The sequence below is a fragment of the Dendrobates tinctorius genome, unplaced genomic scaffold (genome assembly GCF_039654945.1).
Source record: "Dendrobates tinctorius isolate UK_male_01 unplaced genomic scaffold, ASM3965494v1 ptg000102l, whole genome shotgun sequence".
Taxonomy (NCBI): domain Eukaryota; kingdom Metazoa; phylum Chordata; class Amphibia; order Anura; family Dendrobatidae; genus Dendrobates; species Dendrobates tinctorius.
In genome coordinates, this window is record NW_027361770.1 from 3,840,718 (window position 1) to 3,859,564 (window position 18,847).

Sequence of the window (18,847 nt, forward strand, 5' to 3'; positions counted from 1 at the left end):
AATGCTACATATATAATGGGCCCCATTTCTAATGCTCCAGTGTATAATGGGCCCTATAAATGCTGCTCCAGTGACTGATGTCCACCTTTGGAATGCTCCAGTGTATGGTGGGCCCCAGATACCATTCTCCAGAGTATCGTGTTCCCCAAAAATTGCTCCCAACCTTTAAAACAATTAAATAAGTCTCCTCACTAAGGAATCCCTGTACTCTGGACTCATCGTCGTCCCCATCTTCCATCTCTCTGCACTTGGACTGTTTAGGCAGAGGGCGTACAGACGTGATGTCATCGCGCTCTTTGACCAGAATGTCACTGTCAGGAAAAGTGTTTGGTTTCCGGGGGCAGTATGGTTGCAAAGCTGAACCTTAAAGGAATGTCCAGAAGTGCACCACCAGGAGTGGAGCCTGCGGCTTAATTGGACTCAACACGAGCAACCTCAACCATGTCATCCACAAAAAAGCTGCACAGATTGCAAGCTTAATTCCGTTAATGAACGAGACTCAGGCATGCCCCCGCGGTCCGCGTCCAGCTTACTAGAGGGACACGCGAGGCTCTGGCATGCAAGATCGGCCAATAACAGGTCTGTCATGCCCTTACATGTCCGGGGCTGCACGCGTGCTACAATGAAAGGACCAGCGTGTATCGCTTACAGGTGCGGATAACACGCTGAACCCCGTTAGTGGTGGGGATCTGGGAATACAATTCTTCCCCGCGAACAAGCATTTCCCAGTAAGTGCAGGTCAACCGGAATTCCGGAATTAGGCCTAAACGGCATTCCAGAAAGAATGTGAAAAAATTAAGTGTCAAACCACAGGTGCTGTAGCTTGCTTACCAGCTGGGCTCCTCTGCTGAGTAGCACACAGTTCTTACATAAACAGGCGGCATAGCTTGGTTCATGGGTGGCCAACTCTGCTGAGTAGCATACACAGTTACTAGTCCCAAAGTATTAAGTGGTGTAAATGCAGTCAAAAACTGGTTCTTTCATAAACAGGCGGCATAGCTCAGTTCATGGGTGGGCTCCTCTTCTGAGTAGCAGACATAGTTACTAGGCCCAAAAGGATTTTCAGGACAATATGCGGTAAAAAATTATTAGAAACACACACGGTGTAGCTCCTTCACACGTGTACTACACCACTGGCTACCAGAAACCGCTACTATGCCGTAAAACTGTCTATTATCATTGAAAACCATTATTAATGTGAAAAAAAGATGCGCTTTTGTTTAACGAAACGTTCTCGAACAGCCGAATTTTAATCAAAGTGTTGTAGTTCGACGAACGGATCTAACACCGCCCAAAACAGCTAGAACTTGAACTTGGCCCACAGTTCCACTCAAACACCACTCATCTGTAATCAGGAGGCAGACTCAGATGGTCTCGGGCACAGTATGGATTCGACAAGATTGCAGAAAGTTGAGAAAGGGTACAGTATCACCGGATAACAGGTATATATAGCATAGTTTAAACATTTAAAATCTCCGTGTTTATTTCCGGAGTCCGACAAAGATACTCACAGCCTCAGTATGGATTAGACAACAATCTAAAAAGTAGAAAAAAGGAAATGTTTTTGAAGTGTACACCAGTATACACTGTTGGGGTATTTTTAAATCTTCATATATATTTGTCTCAGTAAGACAGTCCAGACTCTCCGCAAGAGGAAACGAGATGGATAAAAGTACAGACATAAAGTCGAGTGATTGCAGAAATTTAGGAATTACTAATCACGGGAAAAACTCCTGGGAGAATTCTCAGAGGCGATGCTGACCCTCAATTACTTTGTGTGTGGAGACAGCGAAAACAGTTCTTTGTGAAGAAAGGGTTGCTGTATCGCAGTACCGTTGATCCCATCACCGTTACTCATCTCCATCAAATTTTGATCACAGGGAGAGATGTAGACATGGTCCTCACTGCCTATCATGATCTGTCAGGTAACTATGGAGTGCAAAAGACAGAAGCCACAGGCTGTAGGCGATTCTATTGGATTGGCATGAGAGGGCACATTTAAAAATGTGGGCAGGAATGTCACACGTCTGTGAGTAGGAAAACTGTGAAAGTTGATGATAAACCACCACTGCATCTCATTGTGAGTCGACGTCCATAAGAAATGGAAGCCATTGATCATCTGAAGTTAGAGCCCGGCCAGCAGTACAGGGCATAGCTATGTCTTAACCATCATCTGTCAGTTCACCAAATTTGTAGTGGCAGTCCCAGGGAAGGATTTGACAGCCCAGACTACACAGCGGAGAAGCAGGGAGAGGTAAATATTGCAAATGCTGGGGGCCCTGCCCAAGCAAGGGGGGCCCACTTGTGGGCGTCGGTACTGGCACTGGGCCCCTCATAGTACGCACCCCCACCGTCAGAGACACTTGATTGCACTATGAGGGACCCTGTGCCAGTACCGGCGCCCAAGAGTCGGCCCACCCACCTGTCCAGGGCAATGGCACTCGCAAGGTTGCGTGCGCTAGGTGGTGACCCCGGCCATGGGGGGGAGGCAGCCCAGTTAGGGAGGTTTAAAAAGTGGCATATGTTGATGTTGGACATTCAACAGCTGCAAATGGAGGAATTGGATAAGTCCGAGGAAGAGAACAAAAGCGAGCCATTTTTGTAGCAACCTATGTGTCATTAGGGTAAGGTGTGACAAAATCCTTGGAAACCCATGCATGGTTCCTTTTAATGAAGGTTAGATCAACAACATTTTGGGTCGACAGACGGGTCCTTTTTTCTGTCAGGATTGAGCCAGCAGCACTGAAGACTCTTTCCGATAGCACACTAGCAGCAGGGCAAGCGAGCTCCTGTAAGGCATATTGTGCCAATTCAGGCCAGGGGTCCAGTTTAGAGGCCCAATAGTCAAAGGGGAATGACCTGTGAGGGAGAACATCGATATGGGACGAGAAGTAGTTTGTAACCATAGTTGACAACTGCTGTCTCCTGTCACTTTCAATCGATGCAGTATTACCAGTCGTGTGAGCGGGACTTGGAAAATCAGTCCACAACATGGTCATGAAACTCCTGTCTCCAACGCCACTTCTGATGTGTGCACCATCCACATACAGCTGTTACAGGGTATTGCCCCTCATCAGTGTGGAGTAGGAAACTGGCTAGTAGGAGCATTGCCTAGTAAAAAACTGTGTGTACTAGGCATTGCTCCTACTAGCCAGTTTCCTACTCCACACTGATGAGGGGCAATACCCCGAAACAGCTGTCTGTGGATGGATACCATGTTTTGGCATAGGTGGTTTCCTTCATTGGAGACTGCCCTTCCCGTGGTTGTTCCTTCCCGGGGAAAGACCTGGCTAGTCATTGCTTGCGTTGAGAAACATGTGATGGTGTCTCCGCGGCTTATGTTTTGCATGTTTTTGCATATTTCCCATAAGGGATGGGGGCATTGCTCTAGAATCACTGCGTTGAGAAACATGTGATGGTGTCTCCGCAGTGTTGGATGTTGCTCTCCATGAGTTCATTCATCCTCATTTTTCACAGTCTTTTACTAGGCATTGCTCCTACTAGCCAGTTTCCTACTCCACACTGATGAGGGGCAATACCCCAAAACAGCTGTCTGTGGATGGATACCATGTTTTGGCATAGGTGGTTTCCTTCATTGGAGACTGCCCTTCCCGTGGTTGTTCCTTCCCGGGGAAAGACCTGGCTAGTCATTGCTTGTGTTGAGAAACATGTAATGGTATCTCCGTGGCTTGTGTTTTGCATGTTTTTGCATATTTCCCATAAGGGATGGGGGCATTGCTCTAGAATCACTGCGTTGAGAAACATGTGATGGTGTCTCCGCAGTGTTGGATGTTGATCTCCATGAGTTCATTCATCCTCATTTTTCACAGCAATGTAAGCCAAAACTTGTTCCTGAAGCTCTGGCTTTTAAAGCGGTTTACCTACTCCCAGAAAAGGGAGCCTTCGAGGCCTTGTGGAGCCAGACGATGACGCAGGCACAACACCTCCCGCATTAGGTGCTATTGTGCTTTTGCCACTACCAGCAGATCCACCACCACCAACACCATCATTACCAGCTGGCAACCCCCGCCCACTTCCACGGCCTTTTCCAACACACTTCCTCATTATTGGGAAAATGTACCCAAAATACCACCAGCAATATGGTACTGTAAAACAAGGTACTGTACAAGGTGTATATAGTATTGGGGAGAATTTGAATCTCCCTACAGACTTGAGGACACTGAACTATTATCTCAGGCCCAGTGTAGATTACACCTCAATATAACAGGCTGAAATTGGATGGTGTATAAAATGTCTATATAGGACTGGGGAGAATTTGAATCTCCCTACAGACTTGAGGACACTGAACTATTATCTCAGGCCCAGTGTAGATTACACCTCAATATAACAGGCTGAAATTGGATGGTGTATAAAATATCTATATAGGACTGGAGAGAATTTGAATCTCCCTACAGACTTGAGGACACGGAACTATTATCTCAGGCCCAGTGTAGATTACACCTCAATATAACAGGCTGAAATTGGATGGTGTATAAAATGTCTATATAGGACTGGGGAGAATTTGAATCTCCCTACAGACTTGAGGACACTGAACTATTATCTCAGGCCCAGTGTAGATTACACCTCAATATAACAGGCTGAAATTGGATGGTGTATAAAATGTCTATATAGGACTGGGGAGAATTTGAATCTCCCTAAAGACTTGAGGACACTGAACTGTTATGAACGAGTCACCGTAGGAGGCAGACACAAAAATAGAAGCTACGTCCAGAAAACCAGAGAAGTTGGCAACTATCAGATTGCAGACCCCTGAACCTATCAACACAACTAGTAGTAGCCGTGGGGGGTTCCTACGGTGCCCTAGACCCCTCGATCACAGCCGGAGAGCTAAATAGCCTAAAGAGAGAAAAGGAAATCTAAACTGCCCCAGAGCAGACCCCAAAGTAAAAGGCAGCCCCCAACATATAATGACGGGTGAAGCAAGATGAAAAAACACTCACACAGATAGAAAGATAGGCTGAGCAAACGATGGGGCCCAAGCTAACTAAACAGAACAGGAAAGGAAGGTTGCTGTCTGCAATCGGCCAAAGCCCTATCAAAGACATAAGCCAACAAGCTGATATGGAAAAGGACCCTGAAGCAGCTAGGCTTCAAAAGCTATATCAGCACTCAGGTATTTTCAGAAGACAGAGCTAAAGGAATTCAGCTCACCCCAGCAGGGAATGGCAGAAATCCAGAAAAACAAAGCAAAACAAAGTCAAAGCACAAATGCAAAAAGCCGAGCAGAAAACTTAGCTTTAGAAGAGCAGGAATTCAGACTGGTCTCCAAGGATCCCACAGAGATATCACCCGCAGGGCAGAAGGGCATTGGCAGCCTTATATCCAGTCAGTAACTACACTCAGCCAGTCATCATCATTAGGCTCAGGTGTTTGATAATCAGGCTCACTATCTTTCTTTACCAGAAGAGGGAGTTCATCGGGCCTGAGTAGTGAAGGGGAAAATGAACTCGGGGTCACCGAACCCTCAACCACGCCACCAGGGCGATCAGGGTGAGCCCGATGAAAGGCACGCACCAATCTTTTGGCATGAATATCAGAGGCAGAGACTCAGGAATTATCCTCCTGACCATAACCCTTCCACTTAACCAAATACTGGAGTCTCCGTCTAGCCAGACGAGAATCCAGTACTTTCTCTACCTCATATTCCATGTTACCTTCAACCAATACAGGGTCTGGAGGTGCCACCCCGGAACAACAGGTTCAACAAACCTCTTCAACAAAGATTTATGGAACACATTATGGATTTTAAATGTGACAGGAAGAGCCAAACGAAAAGAGACCAGATTAATAATCTCCAAAATCTTGTAAGGTCCAATAAATCTAGGCTTAAACTTAGGAGAAGCCACCTTCATAGCAATATTTTTTGATGATAACCACACCATATCACCAACCTTAAACTGGGGACCAATGGTCCTATGTCGGTTGGAAAACCGCTGGGCCTTTTCCTGGGAGAGAGATAACTTATCCACCACTTGGTCCCAGATCTGGTGCATTCTCTCCACCACAGTGTCAACACCTGGGCAGGCAGAGGGCTCCACCTGCCCTGAAGAAAAACGAGGATGAAACCCAAAGTTACAAAAAAATGGTGACATCAAAGTGGCAGAACTAGCTCTATTATTTAAAGCAAATTCGGCCAAGGGCAAAAATGAAACCCAATCATCCTGATCAGCAGAAATAAAACATCTCAAATATGACTCCAAGGTCTGGTTTGTTCTCTCTGTCTGCCCATTGGTCTCAGGGTGAAAAGCAGAGGAGAAGGACAACTGAATTCTCAGCTTGGAACAGAAAGTTCTCCAAAATCTAGACACAAACTGAACTCCTCTGTCAGATACAATGTTCTCAGGAATCCCGTGCAAGCGAACCACCTGTTGCAAAAACAGGGGCACCAACTCAGAGGAAGACGGCAACTTAGGGAGTGGTACAAGATGAAACATCTTAGAGAACCTATCACAAATCACCCAAATAACAGTCATCCTTTGAGAGACAGGCATATCAGAGATGAAATCCATTGAAATATAGGTCCATGGCCTCTTGGGGACAGGCAAAGGCATCAACAACCCACTAGAGCGAGAACACGATTTAGACCGGGAGCACGTCCCACAGGACTGCACAAAATTCCTGACATCACAAGACAAGGAGGGCCACCAAAAAGACCGACTCACCAGATCTCTAGTACCAAAAATACCTGGATGACCAGCCAAAGCAGAGCAATGAACTTCAGACATCACTCTCTTCTTCCACTGGTCAGGAACATACAACTTTTCACTGGGACAACGCTCAGGTTTTTCCTCCTGGAACTCTTCCAGAGCACGTCTCAAATCGGGCGAGATGGCAGAAAGAACTACCCCTTCGCCTAAGATGGTAGCAGGCTTGGTCACCACAGGAGAATCAGCAAAGAAGCTCCTAGAGAGGGCGTCTGCCTTGACATTCTTAGTCCCAGGAAGAAAAGAAACCACAAAATCAAAACGTGTAAAAAACAAGGCCCACCTAGCCTGTCTAGGGTTCAAGCGCTTAGCCGACTCTAAGTAAATCAAATTCTTGTGGTCAGTGAGGACCACGACTTGATGCTTAGCTCCCTCCAACCAATGTCTCCACTCCTCAAATGCCCATTTCATGGCCAACAGTTCCCGATTCCCCACATCATAGTAACGTTCAGATGGAGAGAACTTTCGAGAAAAGAAAGCACAGGGATTCATTTTAGATGTTACAGGATCCTTTTGGGACAAAATAGCTCCTGCACCAATCTCAGAAGCATCCACCTCTACCTGGAACGGAAGTGAGACATCAGGTTGCCGCAAAACCGGGGCGGAGGTGAATCTTCGCTTCAGCTCCTGAAAGGAAGAAACTGCCACCGGAGACCAATTTAACACATCAGCACCCTTCTTAGTCAAATCAGTCAAAGGCTTGGCAATACTAAAAAATTTTGCTATAAATTTACGATAAAAATTAACAAAACCCCAAAACTTCTGGAGGGCCTTCAAAGAAGTGGGCTGAACCCAATCGTAAATGGCCTGTACCTTGGCCGGGTCCATTTCAATAGTTGACGGAGACAAAATAAATCCCAAAAAAGGAATCCTCTGTACTCCAAAAAGGCATTTCGATCCTTTGACATACAGGGAATTCTCCCTCAAGATCCGGAACACAGTCCGAATATGTTCCACATGAGAATCCCAATCCTTGGAGAAGATCAAAATATCATCCAGATAGATAATCAAAAATGTATCGACAAAATCTCGGAAAATATCGTTCATGAAGCACTGGAAGACAGAAGGGGCATTAATGAGCCCAAAAGGCATCACCAGGTACTCAAAATGTCCCTCTGGAGTATTAAACGCCGTCTTCCATTCATCCCCATGCTTAATGCGAATAAGATTATACGCCCCCCTGAGGTCAAGCTTAGTAAACCAGCAAGCACCTTTAACTCTGGAGAATAGATCAGAAATCAGGGGTAACGGATACTGATATTTAACAGTAATTTTGTTGAGGGCACGATAATCAATACAAGGTCTTAATGATCCATCCTTTTTGGCTACAAAAAAAAACCGGCACCTAAGGGTGACGAGGATGGTCTAATATGACCCTTCTCCAACACCTCCTTAATATAGGATCGCATAGCCTCGTGCTCGGGTACAGATAAATTGAAGAGCCGACCCTTGGGAAATTTATACCCCGGCTCAGTTCAATTGCACAGTTATAACTCCTATGAGGAGGCAGAGACGCAGACTCATTCTCACTAAATACATCATAAAAGTCCGCCAAATAATCAGGAACATCATGCGACTGAGGAGAGGTGGAAAACACCGGAGCCTCACTAAAGGCACACCGACAACCCCAACTCACCACAGACACAGATTTCCAATCCAAAACTGGATTATGAATTTGTAACCAAGGAAACCCCAGAACAATAGTATCATGCAGATTATGCAACACCAAAAATCTGCAATTTTCTTGATGGTCTGGGGCGACCCGCATTACCACCTGGGTCCAAAACTGAGGTTTATTTTTAGCCAAAGGAGTAGCATCAATCCCCCTCAAAGGGATAGGCGTCTGCAGAGGTGTCATCGGAAATCCACAACGTTTAGCAAAATCCAAGTCCATTAGGTTTAGGGCTGCTCCTGAATCCACAAAAGCCTTGGCGGAAAATGTGGACAGGGAGCAGATCAGAGTAATAGCCAGAAGAAACTTAGGTTGAACACCACCAACAGAAAACGTGTGTGCAAAGCGTTTCTCTCGTTTAGGACAGACAGAAATAATATGCAAGGCATCTCCACAGAAAAAACACAACTTATTACGCCTTCTGAACTCCTGACGCTGCTCTCTGGACAAAACTCTATCACATTGCATAGGTTCAGACATTTGTTCAACAGGTGGCAACACTTCTAGTGCAGTTTTGCGTTCGCGCAAACGCCGATCAACCTGAATGGCTAATGACATAGAATCGTCAAGACCAGAGGGAACAGGAAATCCCACCATAGTATCTTTTACGGCCTCTGACAACCCCTTCCGAAAGAGAGCAGCCAAGGCATTATCATTCCAGGTAGTAAGTACCGCCCACTTTCGGAATTTTTGACAGTACAATTCTGCAGAATCTCGACCCTGGTTCAATGCCAGCAGGGTCTTTTCAGCCTGATCAATGGCATTAGGTTCGTCATACAACAACCCCAAGGCTTGAAAAAATGTGTTCACATTAGTCAGAATAGGATCATCTGGTTTCAAAGAAAACACCCAATCCTGGGGATCGCCACGCAGCAAAGAGATGACAATTTTAACCTGCTGCGCGGAGCTCCCTGACGAGTTAGGCTTCAAGGCAAAAAATAATTTGCAATTATTTTTGAAATTCAAAAATTTAGACCGATCTCCAAAAATACATCAGGTGTAGGAATCTTTGGTTCAGCAGCATGTGAATGAGCAAGGTAGGCGGAAATTCCCCGCACTTCCGCAGCGAGCTGCTCCACACGATCAGACAATTGCTTTATCTCCATTACGGCCTCAGAGATATAGAGGAAAAAATATACACACTTTCTTTTTTTTTTTTTTTTTTTTTTTACAATTCTTTCCTGCTATTGAGTACCCTAGGATCTGCGGTATGGCGGGTGATTCTGTTATGAACGAGTCACCGTAGGAGGCAGACACAAAAATAGAAGCTACGTCCAGAAAGCCAGAGAAGTTGGCAACTATCAGATTGCAGACCCCTGAACCTATCAACACAACTAGCAGTAGCCGTGGGGGGTTCCTACGGTGCCCTAGACCCCTCGATCACAGCCGGAGAGCTAAATAGCCTAAAGACAGAAAAGGAAATCTAAACTGCCCCAGAGCAGACCCCAAAGTAAAAGGCAGCCCCCAACATATAATGACGGTGAAGCAAGATGAAAAAACACTCACACAGATAGAAAGATAGGCTGAGCAAACGATGGGGCCCAAGCTAACTAAACAGAACAGGAAAGGAAGGTTGCTGTCTGCAATCTGCCAAAGCCCTATCAAAGACATAAGCCAACAAGCTGATATGGAAAAGGACCCTGAAGCAGCTAGGCTTCAAAAGCTATATCAGCACTCAGGTATTTTCAGAAGACAGAGCTAAAGGAATTCAGCTCACCCCAGCAGGGAATGGCAGAAATCCAGAAAAACAAAGCAAAACAAAGTCAAAGCACAAATGCAAAAAGCCGAGCAGAAAACAGCTTTAGAAGAGCAGGAATTCAGACTGGTCTCCAAGGATCCCACAGAGAAATCACCCGCAGGGCAGAAGGGCGTTGGCAGCCTTATATCCAGTCAGTAACTCCACTCAGCCAGTCATCATCATTAAGCTCAGGTGTTTGATAATCAGGCTCACTATCTTTCTTTACCAGAAGAGGGAGTTCATCGGGCCTGAGTAGTGAAGGGGAAAATGAACTCACAACAATGAACTATTATCTCAGGCCCAGTGTAGATTACACCTCAATATAACAGGCTGAAATTGGATGGTGTATAAAATGTCTATATAGGACAGGAGAGAATTTGAATCTCCCTACAGACTTGAGGACACTGAACTATTATCTCAGGCCCAGTGTAGATTACACCTCAATATAACAGGCTGAAATTGGATGGTGTATAAAATGTCTATATAAGACTGGGGAGAATTTGAATCTCCCTAGAGATTTGCAGGCTGACAATGATGCTCTCAGTCCCAAGTATGGCAGCAGGCAGCCTAATAAGCAGGACTGCTGCACACAAAAGTGTGGAAAAATGAACGCTTGGTAACTGGGCAAAAAAGAGGATGAAAAGTATTTTTGCTTTTAAAAAAGCAGTTTGCACAGCAGTGTGAAAACAGCAATGCAGCTATCAGGGAGCCTTATAAGGCAGCCTAATAACCAACAGAGCTGAATGCACCAAAATATAGCCTCCCCTTGCACTGCACACTAACTGGTGTGTTGTACAGGCAAAATCGCTAGCAGCAGAAGCAGTTTTTTGTATCTTCTTCCCTGCCTAACACTCTCCCTACAGAATCAGCAGCAGCAGCAGCTCTCCCTATTCTGAGATCAGCAAAAGTAAGATGGCGGTCGGCGTCTACGCCCTTTTATAGCCCCTGTGACACCACACAAAGCAAGCCAATCACTTGCATTCTCTTCTCAAAGATGGTGGTGACCGCTGCCTATGTCATCGCGTTTCCCACAGTGTACGTCCTCCATCATTGGCTGAAAAAGAGCGCTGGAAGCATCTTTTGAAACGCGACTTTGGCGCCATGGTCGCTGACCTCGTGGCCTACCTCACGCTATGGTCGGGTTTCGTTTCATGAAACCCAACTTTTGCGAAAGTCGGCGACTTTTGAAATTGACCGACCCGTTTCGCTCAACTCTAATGGGCACACGTCGGGGCTCGAAAGGGAAGTAGTGACGTTTTGGATTGCAGACTTTGATGGAATGGTCTGCGGGTGTCATGTCGCATTTAGAGAGCCTCTGATGTGCCTAAACTGTGGAAACCCCCCACAAGTGACCCCTTTTGGAAACTAGACCCCCAAGGAACTTATCTAGATGTCTGTTGAGCACTTTGAACCCCCAAGTGCTTCACAGAAGTTTATAACGTAGAGCCATAAAAATTAAAATAATTATATTTAAAAAAAAAGATATTATTGCCTCTAATTTTTTATTTTCCCAAGAGTAATATGAGAAATTGGACCCCAAAAGTTGTAGTGCAATTTGTCCTGTGTAGGCTGATACCCCATATGTGGGGGTAAACCACTGTTTGGGCACATGGCAAAGCTTGGAAGGGAAGGAGCACCGTTTGAATTTTTCAACGCAGAATTGGCTGGAATTGAGATCAGACGCCATGTTGCGTCTGGAGAGCCCTTGATGTGCCCAAACAGTGGAAACCCCCCAATTCTAACTCCAACCCTAACCCCAACACACCCCTAACCCTAACCGTAGCACTGACCCTAGCCCTAATCCTAACCCTAATCCTAACACTAATGGGAAAATGGAAATAAATACATTTTTTTTTAATTTTATTATTTTTCCCTAACTAAGGGGGTGATAACGGGGGGTTTGATGTACTATTTATAGCGGGTTTTTATGTTTGGCAGCTGCAATACGCTAAAAGACGCTTTTAATTGTAAAAATAGTTTTTGCATCACCACATTTTGAGAGCTATAATTTGCCTATATTTTGACCCACAGAGTCATGTGGGGTCTTATTTTTTGCGGGACGAGTTGACATTTTTATTGCTACCATTTTTGGGCACGTGAAATTTTTTGTCCGCTTTTTATTCCAACTTTTGTGACACAGAATGAGCAAATACCAGAATTTCATGAATTTCTTTTGGGGGGGCGTTTACACTGTTCCGCGTGTGGTAAAATTGCTAAAGGGTTTTTATTTTTCAGGTCAGTACGATTACAGTGATACCTCATTTATATCAATTTTTAATGTTTTGTCGCTGTGTTGCAGCTCGCAAAAAGCAGGACAAGATGACAGTTTCAGCGGTACCATGTTTATTCATATGTCTTTTTGATTGCGCGTTATTGCACTTTTTGTTCGGCGGCATGATGATAAAGCAAAATGTTTTTTGCCTAGTTTTTTTTTTTGAAGGGGTTCACTAAAGGGGTTAACTAGTGGGACAGTTTTATAGGGCGGGTTGTTATGGACACGGCGATACTAAATATGTGTATTTTTATTGTTTTATTATTTATAAAAAAAATAATTTATTAGGGAATATATATATATATTTAATTTATTTAGGGATTTTTTTATAAATTATTTTTGCACTTGTTTTTTTTCACTTTATTATATTGTCCCAATGTGGGACATTACTATAAAGTGTCAGATCGCTGACTGTTAGGCGTCGGATTCCTGCAGTGGCACAACAGGAATCCAGAGCCTCACATGCTGCTCTGCAGCAAGGCATTCCTGAGGCTAAGTCCCTCTGCCACTCCACTGAGCATGCTCACGAGACGATCTCCCATTGGAGGTCGGGAGTCACGTGCTCAGGTCCTTCTCCAGATCTGATTGGCCCAATATCAGAAATCTGGAAGGTCCCGGCAGCGCACAGCTGTAAAAGGTCCGCATGGCCGCTCGGCCATGTGCTAGTATAGACTCTTCTTGCTAGATGTGTGAATGGTGATGCATTTATGATTCTGGTGACTGACTTATTAATATTTCCCCTTCCTCTGATATTAGGCATGTGGATAGGGAACTAGAGAAAGAGTCAGCGCCAGTCATTGGCAAGCCATAGGCCACTATGCGCACCGCACCTCTACACTAGCGTCCGGTGGTGTCACGTCTGATACAGCACTATTGCATAGCGGCTGTTTCTGCTGCCGCGCTGCATTCAGCAGCACTTACCGGCATCCGCAGTAGCGACGCCGCACGCATGGTAGGTCTAGATGGACACTGTCTCCTGTCTTGGGCCCGTGTTCTGTGACCAGATACCGTGCGTGCAGTTTCGCTGGCCGTGCGCTAGTAGGATTTTAGTGTGCGCTGCGCACTTTTGAAGGTGCGCCCATGTGCGCCGAACGCACCATGTTGCATTTTGGCGCGCTCGGCACACCTTCAAAAGTGTGCAGCGCACGCTAAAATCCTACTAGCGCCCAGCCAGCGCAAGGTCTGCGCACCCTATGCTAAAGATAGGGTGCGCAGATCGCATGTGGCCGTGTGCGATGGTAGGCGGCGATGACCGGATGGGGCTGGAAGGGAGCCGGCAGGGGGCGGGGCTTAGCGGCACCGTGCGCTGCATAGAAAATACACTAGTGTGAAACTAGCCTTACATAACTTGCCGCACACATTTATTCCCTTGTGTGCAGCACTATGCAGAACATAGCGCTATACATAACAAAGTGTTATACAGCTCTGGCAAAAATTAAGAGACCCCTGTAAAATGTTCAGTTTGTCTGATTTTTCTCTTTATAGGTATACTAGCTGAAGAGCCTGGCGCTGCCCGGGCATAGTAACTAACTGTGGTTAGTTATAACAAATTATAATTATCCTCCATCCCATAGTCCCGTGCCCATATACCCATCATACATATCCACCATCCCATAGGCCCGTGCCCATATACCCATCATACATATCCTCCATCCCATAAGCCCGTGCCAATATACCCATCACACATCCTCCATCCCATAGGCCCGTGCCCATATACCCATCATACATATCCTCCATCCCATAGTCGAGTGCCCATATACCCATCACACATCCTCCATCCCATAGTCCCATGCCCATATACCCATCATACATATTCGCCATCCCATAGTCGAGTGCCCATATATCCATCACACATCCTTCATCTCATAGTCCCATGCCCATATACCCATCATACATATCCTCCATCTCATAGTCCCGTGCCCATTTACCCATCATACATATCCGCCATTCCATAATCCCGTGCCCATATACCCGTCATACATATCCTCCATCCCATAGTCGAGTGCCCATATACCCATCACACATCCTCCATCCCATAGTCCCATGCCCATATACCCATCCTCCATCCCATAGTCCCATGCCCATATACCCATCATACATATTCGCCATCCCATAGTCGAGTGCCCATATACCCATCATACATATCCTCCATCCCATAGTCCCGTGCCCATATACCCATCATACATATCCTCCATCCCATAGTCCAGTGCCCATATACCCATCACACATCCTCCATCCCATAGTCCCATGCCCATATGCCCGTCATACATATCCACCTTCCCATAGTCCAGTGCCCATATACCCATCACACATCCTCCATTCCATAGTCAACCATTATGACATCATAATGAGCGGCGGCAGGGCTTGCAACCTATGATGACTTCAGCGTCACCATGGCAACCATTGTGACATCACAATAAGGGGCGGGGCTTGATACGCACACACTGTTTCCCCAGTATGCAAATAGGGGCATTGTGACATCATAATGAGGGGCGGGGCTTGACGCCCACACACTTTTCCCCCAGTATGTAGATAGGGGCAAAATTGTTTGGTGAATTGGAACGCGCGGGGTTAAAATTTCGCCTCGAGGTCCAGACGTGCAACTGTGCCAAATTTTGCGGCTGTAGCTGCGATGGTGCGGATGCCTATCCCGGACATACACACATACACACACACACACACACACACACACACACATACACACATACATACACACTTTGAGCTTTATATATTAGATTTTGAGTAAAATGTAAATTACTCTTTTATTCTATAAACTACTGACAACATGTCTCCGAATTTCCAAGCACTAAATTTTGTATTTATTTTCAGAAAATGAGAATTAGTTAAAAAAACAAAAAAATGCAGTGCTTGCAGACCTCAAATAATGCTAAGAAAACAAGTTCATAATCATTTAGAAGCAACAATACTAATGTTTTAACATAGGAAGAGTTCAGAAATCAATATTTTGTGGAATAACCATGATTTTTAATCACAGCTTTTATGCGTCTTGGCATGCTTTCCTCTTGTCTTTCATACTCCTTTTGGGTGACCTTATGCCACTCCTGGTGCAAAAATTTAAGCAGTTCTTTGTTTGATGGCTTGTGACTATCCATCTTCCTCTTGATTACATTCCAGAGGTTTTCAATGGGGTTTAGGTCTGCAGATTGGGCTGGCCATGACAGGGATTTGATGTGGTGGTCCTTCATCCACACATTGATTAACCTAGGTGTATGGTATGGTGCATTGTCCTGCTGGAAAAAATAGTCCTCAGACTTGGGGAACATTGCCTGAGCCGCAGGCATCAACTGTTTTTCCAGGATAACCTTGTATGCGGCTTGATTCATACATCCTTCGCAAAGAATAACCTGCCCAATTCCAGCCTTGCTGAAGCATCCCCAGATCATCACCGATCCTCCACCAAATTTCACAGTGGGTGCAAGACACTGTGGCTTGTACGTCTCTCCAGGTTTCCATCTAACCATTAGATGACCAGGTGTTGGGCAAAGCTTAAAATTAGACTCATCAGAGAAGATTACCTTACTCCAGTCCTTTATGGTCCAATCCTTATCGTCTATGGCAAGCTTCAGCCTGGCTGTCCTTTGCTTCTCATTGATGAAATGCTTTTTCTAGCTTTAGATGACTTGAGCCCTACCTCTAGGAGCCTGTTACGAACTGTTCTTGCCGTGCACTTCATCCCAGCTGCCATTTTCCATTCCTTTTGTAGGTCACTTGATGTCATCCTGTGGTTGCTGAGTGACATTTGAATAAGATGACGGTAATCGCGGTCAGTGGAGAGTCGTTTTCGCCCTCTGCCGGTCTGTAGCTTTGTTGTCCCCAATGTATGCTGCTGGACCTTAAAAACACATGTGACATGAACAAATGTGAACAAGTCGGTCGGACAGTGTTCACACCACCCACTGACTGAAACACAAGAAGAAAACACAGAATGACAAATTTGCAAAAATACTCTGTAGTAGAAAAAATATGACAGTAGTCAGCAAGTGCTGGTAAAAAGATGACAAATACAGGGTATTTAGTCGATACGTTTTTTGCAAAAAATGTAAACCAAGCTACTCCACCTCGTCACGGTAACCCTTAATGGAGCAGTCCCTATCTAATGTATTTAAAACCTGAACATATGAACAGTGTCTAAATGAACAGGATTCAGACAGGCGCTTCCTAGTGTGAGCACGTGGTGTAAGACGGCTCTTTATGTGCATGTCACACGAGAGAATTTGTCATTCTGTGTTTTCTTCTTGTGTTTCAGTCAATGGGTGGTGTGAACACTGTCCGACCGACTTGTTCACATTTGTGCATGTCACATGTGTTTTTAATCTGTTTTTTCCTTGCTTTTGCATGGTTTGGGAGACCCCACCCCTCTCTTGTGTGACATGCACATAAAGAGCCGTCTAACACCACGTGCCCACACTAGGAAGCACCTGTCTGAATCCTGTTCATTTAGACACTGTTCATATGTTCAGGCTTTAAATATGTCATGGTTAGGACATTACTAATGTCCTGTTCTCACAGGGATAATTTTTGCTGGCCTCTCTTTGGATCTGGGAGGGGTATTTATACTCACTCCAAACTAGCATTCTCTGTCAGTTATACTGCTGTTCTGGTGTGACTGACCCCTGGTGTGCGTGCACTCTGCGTTGTTTGTTTTGCTTCCCGTGTATGACCCGGCTTGTTCCTTCACTCTATACTCCGTTTCTCATTTTTGTACTATTGTCTTTTCTGGTTCTGACCTCCTGGCTTGGCTATCGTTACTCAGTTACAGTTTACCCCTATTGTACCGTCTAATGCCCATTCTGGTTTTCTGATCTATTGCTACATACTGACTATCCATTCTGTCTAATCCTTTGGTACTGTATTGCTATCTCGTGCTTTGACCTCGGCTTGATCTGGTTTCTGTCTCTGTATATGCCCATTGGTAATATTGTCCTGTAGTTACCTTTCTAGGAGTTTCCCTGCAGCTCATAGCTCTGTGGAGCTTAGGCCACGCCCCCGGCAGTCACGTGCTTCAGGTCCTGGAGCATGCCTTGTCACCATTGTTGCCCGCTCCGCAGGTATCTTTGTGCACAGTCTTTGTACTCAGGACACGCGCACTGGCTCAGTGAGCAAGTGCAGTGCGGTGTTCCTGACATTATAACTGACCGTTTCAGTTTTTTTCCTCTGAAGAGAATAAAAAAAAAAAAGATGTGTGTTATCCTCATGGATCCCACAAAAGCTTTGGCTGATCAGGTCAAGCACCTTACCCAAATGTTCCATAAACTCAATGTGGAACAGCGCACGATGGCCCATACCCAGCAACAGTTGGTGGTTACTGTGCAGGGGGCTGTCTATGCAGGGGCTTCTAGTTCTGGGGGTAGAGATATGTCATTAGCGTCCCCCGAATCTCCATTCAAATTGCCCGACCCTTTCTCAGGGGATAAAAAGGAGTTCAGGTCTTTCAGAGAAGGATGCAAGCTTTTGTTTTCTCTAAGGCACCGCTCCTCCGGGGATGAGTTCCAGAGGGTGGGGGTCATTATTTCCCTACTTCGGGGGGCTCCGCAAGCATGGGACTTTCTCTCTGTCTTCCTCTGCTCCTGAACGTATGTCAGTGAACTTGTTCTTTGAGGCTCTGGGGCACATTTATGACGAGCCTGATAGAGTGCGTCTGGCTGAGGATATGGTGATGAGTGTAACACAGGGGAGGCACTCTGCTGAATGGTTCTGCTCAGAGTTTAGACGTTGGACCGCCGAAGTATCCTGGAATGACACTGCCCTGAGGGGGTTGTTTCGCAGGGGCCTTTCTGACCGTCTGCAGGACGCTTTGGCATTACATCCGCCTCCTGATACCCTGGAGGACGCCATGATGCAGGTGGTCCATGTGGACCGGAGACTCCGTGCTACAGGAATGATGCAACAAGAGTCTCCCTTGTACCCCAAATTGTGTGACTCTGCACCTGTGTCTGAGCCCATGAAGGTTGGGTCAGTCTCGGTTAAGGAGAAAGAGAGAAGGCACCGTAGAGACAATCTACTATGCTTTTACTGTGGAGCCTGTGGACATTGGAAAAGGAATTGCCCCTCCTGCCCTTCTTCAGAGAAACCATCAGAGAAACGACTGAGTCTGGGCAACAATCGAGGAGGTTGTCCAGACTCCCAGGTATATTTTTTCTCACGTACAAATATGGTGCTTCAGGTTGAATTGGAAATTGCTGGCGGTACTGTTATGACCACTGCCTTTGTTGACTGTGGTTCCTCCATTAATCTGATTGATGCCCAAGTTGTGACTCTTAATAAGATAGGGACAGTCAGGTTAAAAGACTGTGTTAAAATTGTGGCTGTGGATTCATCCCCTCTTACCCGGGATGGAATTTGTCTTATGTCTGAAGTTTTTTCTATGAAAGTGGGTTCCACTCATGTGGAAAATTTAAGTTGTTTCATTATGAATAATC